Genomic DNA, 6,000 nt, shown 5'->3' with positions numbered 1-6,000 from the left:
CTGGGTGAGCTGCGAGACCTGCGGAGGGAATTCACCCGCCAGACGAACGAGTCTATCCTGACCTGGCTGCTCCGCATCTGGGACGCTGCAGCCAATGACACCATTCTGGACAGAAGTGAGGCCAGGCAACTGGGATCTCTGTCCCGGGATGTGGTCATTGACCAGGGGATCGGGAGAACCCAAGAAACCCTCAGCCTCTGGCGGCGACTGCTGACAAGTGTAAGGGACAGGTACCTTTGTAAAGAAGACCTCCAGGTGCACCAAGGAAAATGGAGCACAATGGAACAAGGTATCCGGTGCCTGAGGGAATTGGCTGTGCTGGAGATCATTTTCTCAGAAGATGAGAGATTTCCTAAGAGCCCAGATGGTGTCCAGTGCACGTCACAGATGTGGTTGAGGTTCGCACGCCTTGGACCAGAGATATACTCCCGTTACCTGGAAACGCTGCAATGGAGGGAAGGCGAGGACAGGGTGGGCGTCTTGGTGAACAAACTGAGGATTTACGAGGACACCGTCACAGCCCCGTTTCGCACCCATGTCTCATCCATGGAAACAAGTCTTTTGGCTGAGCAAGTCCGGAGCTTGATTGAAGAAGGCCATCAGAAATTGAAAAAGGAACTTAAGGAAGAGATTTACCAGATCTCACCAGAACCAACAAGAGTCCCTGCCATTAGGAGCCGGCGACCCCCAACCAGGGAGAGAGGATACACCCCACGAGGTAACCTCTGGTTTTTCCTTCAGGAACATGGAGAAGACATGAGTAAGTGGGATGGAAAACCCACCTCCTCCTTAGCAGCTCGGGTACGTGAACTAAAAAGAGGGACAACTACCACAAGAAGCGCATCTAGAGTCAACATTGCTCCGGTCTCCCGCACACAGAACTCCAGACGGTACCGGAATGATAATATGACCGATCCTCTTGAAGGGACCTCAGGAACATATTCACCGGAAGGGAGCAACATGCAACATGACCAGGAATAGAGGGGCCCTGCCTCTAGCCAGGTAGAGGAAAGGGAGAATCGGGTCTTTTGGACTGTGTGGGTCCGATGGCCTGGCACATCTGACCCACAAAGATACACGGCTTTGGTTGACACCGGTGCTCAATGTACTCTGATGCCATCAAGGTATGTGGGAGCAGAACCCATTTCTATTTCTGGGGTGACAGGAGGATCCCAGCAGCTGACTGTATTGGAAGCTGAAGTGAGTTTAACTGGGAACGAGTGGCAGAAACACTCCATCGTGACTGGCCCGGAGGCCCCGTGCATTCTCGGCATAGACTATCTCAGAAATGGATATTTCAAGGACCCAAAAGGACATCGTTGGGCTTTTGGGATAGCTGCTGTGGAGACAGAAGATATCAGACAGCTGAGTACATTGCCTGGCCTCTCAGATGACCCCTCTGCCGTGGGACTGCTAAGAGTTGCAGAACAACAGGTGCCAATCGCCACAGCAACAGTGCACCGCCGGCAATACCGCACCGACAGAGACTCTGTGGTTCCCATCCATGAGATGATTCGCAAACTGGAGAGCCAAGGGGTGGTCAGCAAGGCCCATTCACCTTTCAACAGCCCTATATGGCCAGTGCGTAAGTCCAGTGGAGAATGGAGGCTGACGGTGGACTACCGTGGCCTGAATGAGGTCACGCCACCATTGAGCGCCGCTGTGCCGGACATGTTGGAACTTCAGTACGAGCTGGAGTCCAAAGCAGCGAAGTGGTACGCCACTATTGACATTGCCAATGCCTTCTTCTCCATTCCTTTGGCAGCAGAATGCAGGCCCCAGTTTGCTTTTACCTGGAAGGGTGTGCAATACACCTGGAACCGACTGCCCCAGGGGTGGAAGCACAGTCCCACCATTTGCCACGGACTGATCCAGACTGCATTGGAAAAGGGTGAGGCTCCAGAACATCTGCAATACATCGATGACATCATCGTGTGGGGAAACACAGCAAAGGAAGTGTTTGAGAAAGGAGAGAAAATCATCCAGATTCTCCTGGAAGCTGGCTTTGCCATCAAAAGGAGCAAAGTCAAGGGACCTGCCCAAGAGATCCAGTTCCTGGGAGTAAAGTGGCAAGATGGACGACGTCAGATTCCCACCGAGGTCATCAATAAGATCACTGCGATGTCTCCACCGACCAGCAAGAAGGAAACACAAGCTTTCCTAGGCGCCATAGGTTTCTGGAGGATGCACATTCCCGAGTACAGCCAGATCGTGAGCCCTCTCTACCTGGTTACCCGCAAGAAGAATGATTTCCACTGGGGCCCCGAACAGCAGCAAGCCTTTGCCCAGATCAAGCAGGAAATCGCTCATGTGGTAGCCCTTGGCCCAGTCAGGACAGGACCAGAGGTGAAGAATGTGCTCTACTCTGCTGCCGGGAACAATGGTCTGTCCTGGAGCCTGTGGCAGAAGGTGCCTGGTGAGACTCGTGGCCGACCACTGGGATTCTGGAGCCGAAGCTACAGAGGATCTGAAGCCAACTACAATCCCACAGAGAAGGAAATCTTGGCAGCCTATGAAGGAGTCCAAGCTGCCTCAAAGGTAATTGGCACTGAAGCACAGTTGCTTCTGGCACCCCGACTACCGGTGCTGGGTTGGATGTTCAAGGGAAAGGTTCCTTCCACACATCATGCCACCAACACCACATGGAGCAAGTGGATCGCCCTCATCACACAGCGTGCCCGTATTGGAAACCCGAATCGCCCTGGGATTCTAGAAATTATAACAAACTGGCCTGAAGGTGAGACTTTTGGATTATCCTCTGAAGAAGAGGAAGAGCAAGTGACTCGTGCTGAGGAAGCCCCACCATATAATGAGCTACCGGAGACTGAAAGACGTTATGCCCTCTTCACTGATGGTTCCTGCCGAATTGTAGGCGCTAATCGAAAGTGGAAAGCTGCAGTATGGAGCCCCACACGACGAGTTGCACAGGCTACCGAGGGACAAGGTGGATCGAGTCAGGTTGCAGAGCTTAAAGCCGTCCAGCTGGCTTTGGATATTGCTGAACGAGAGAAGTGGCCGAGGCTCTATCTCTACACCGACTCGTGGATGGTAGCTAATGCTCTGTGGGGATGGCTGGATCGCTGAAGAAAGGCCAACTGGCAGCACAGAGGGAAACCCATCTGGGCCGCTGAGATTTGGCAGGACATCGCCGCCCGAGTAGAGAAGCTGACCGTGAAGGTTCGACACGTGGATGCGCACGTACCCAAGAGTCGGGCTAATGAAGAGCATCGCAACAACGAGCAGGTGGACCGAGCTGCCAAGGTGAAAGTATCACAGGTGGATCTGGACTGGCAGCACAAGGGAGAATTATTCCTAGCTCGTTGGGCCCATGATGCCTCTGGTCATCAGGGGAGAGATGCAACATACCGATGGGCCCGTGACCGAGGGGTGGACCTTTCCATGGACAGCATCTCACAGGTCATCCACAGTTGTGAGACCTGTGCTGCAATCAAACACGCCAAGCGGGTGAAGCCTCTGTGGTATGGTGGACGATGGTCAAAGTACAGGTATGGTGAAGCCTGGTAAGCTGACTACATCACCCTTCCCCAAACCCGCCAAGGCAAGCACTACGTGTTGACCATGGTTGAAGCAACCACTGGATGGCTGGAGACCTACCCTGTGCCTCATGCTACAGCCCGGAACACCATCCTGGGCCTGGAAAAGCAAGTCCTGTGGAGACATGGCACCCCTGATAGGATCGAGTCAGACAACGGGACTCATTTTAAGAACAGCCTCATCAACACCTGGGCCAGAGAACACTGTATCGAATGGATATATCATATTCCTTATCATGCACCAGCTGCTGGAAAAGTTGAACGCTGCAATGGACTACTTAAAACTACCCTAAAGGCACTTGGTGGGGGGACCTTCAAAAATTGGGAAGTGAACTTAGCAAAGGCCACCTGGTCTTTCTATCACTATTGATCAATCACTATTGACCTGATAGTCAATACCCGAGGGTCCATCAATCGAGCTGGTCCTGCCGAGTCTGAACCCTTGCACACAGTGGATGGAGATAGAGTCCCTGTGGTACACCTGAGAGGTATTTTAGGAAAGACTGTTTGGATTAATCCCACCTCAGGCAAAGACAAACCCATCCGTGGGATTGTCTTTGCTCAAGGACCTGGTTGCACTTGGTGGGTAATGCAGAAAGATGGGGAAACCCGTTGTGTACCACAAGGAGACCTAATCTTAGGTGAGAACGGTGTGTAGGTTTCACTGTGTATATATATATATATATGTATGTGTGTTTTAGAGTTTAAGAAGGTATTGATTTGGGATAATGTAGATGGTAATAGAATAAGGGGTGGATAATGTCCTGGGTTGCAGTGTATTCTATTACCATCCCCATCAGCTGTTGAAATCAGGTGGGGCAGTGTTTCCTTGCCTCCGCCCCCCAGACTATCTTGCTGTTAATTGCCCATCATTGTCCTGCCGCCTGACTCAGAGATAACTCCCTCCGGACTATCTTCTGTTAATGAGCCTAATCAACACTTTGCCTCATGACTCGTTACCCCATTGTGAGATGCTCCACCCAGAGGGAGGAACCAAGCATCCCATCGTGGATATAATCTGAGGCTGAACACCAGAGACACCGGCTTCCCACTGGATTTCCAGAGGACAGGAGCTACACAGCCACCATTGGACTTCCTGAGGAAGAGCAGACTCTTTTACTACAGGATCACTGCTTCAGAGGACTGCAGCCACCATTCTACCAGACTGCTACCACCACCCTGCCTAACAGGGTGTCAGGTTGTACCTTGACTGTCAGTTTGACAGTGTTTTCTTTTACCTTTTTTTTTTTTCCCCTTTTCTTTAATTTCCATTAAATTGTTATTCTGACTTGGTGCCTCCCACTGGTTTGTTTTCAAACTAGTACAAGAACTTAAAAAGTATTTATCAGAGAAATATGTTGGAATTATATTCCTAATTTTATAGAATGAGTGTGGTCTAAAGAGATAAAATTAGAATTTATTTAACATTTTCAGGATACTTTCTGTAGATAATTTCTGAATGCTTCAAAGTAGGTTAACCTATTTGTCTTTTGAAACTTAGTTTAAGTAAGCAAAAAAATATTAAAACTATTAATTGAACTTAAAAATCATATATATTCTTTAAATAGCTAATCTAATTGTAGACCTTCTGTCCTGGGTTGCAGTGTATTCTATTACCATCCCCATCAGCTGTTGAAATCAGGTGGGGCAGTGTTTCCTTGCCTCCGCCCCCCAGACTATCTTGCTGTTAATTGCCCATCATTGTCCTGCCGCCTGACTCAGAGATAACTCCCTCCGGACTATCTTCTGTTAATGAGCCTAATCAACACTTTGCCTCATGACTCGTTACCCCATTGTGAGATGCTCCGCCCAGAGGGAGGAACCAAGCATCCCATCGTGGATATAATCTGAGGCTGAACACCAGAGACACGGGCTTCCCACTGGATTTCCAGAGGACAGGAGCTACACAGCCACCATTGGACTTCCTGAGGAAGAGCAGACTCTTTTACTACAGGATCACTGCTTCAGAGGACTGCAGCCACCATTCTACCAGACTGCTACCGCCACCCTGCCTAACAGGGTGTCAGGTTGTACCTTGACTCTGTCAGTGTGACAGTGTTTTCTTTTACCTTTTTTTCCCCTTTTCTTTAATTTCCATTAAATTGTTATTCTGACTTGGTGCCTCCCACTGGTTTGTTTTCAAACTAGTACACCTTCTTATGATAGACAGCTTCAGCAGAAAAGGGAAAGAGTAGCTACTGATGCTGAAATGTGTACTTCTCTGGAGGCCTGTTAAGCAGGAACATATAGGAGAGGGAGAAAATTGCAAATCTATGGTGAAATAATTTTGCAGGTAATACAAATTTTCTAAATTTTCAGAGAAATCAGTGTTGGTGTATCTGTAATGAAGGATTGCAATTTCTTGTCTTGTATAAAGGACAGGATTTCAGAAGCAAATTTCCGTATAGAGATAGGAGTTTAATGATTTAACAATATGTTTAGTGTA

The sequence above is a fragment of the Corvus moneduloides genome, chromosome 5 (genome assembly GCF_009650955.1).
Source record: "Corvus moneduloides isolate bCorMon1 chromosome 5, bCorMon1.pri, whole genome shotgun sequence".
NCBI lineage: Eukaryota > Metazoa > Chordata > Aves > Passeriformes > Corvidae > Corvus > Corvus moneduloides.
This window is presented reverse-complemented; position numbering follows the sequence as displayed.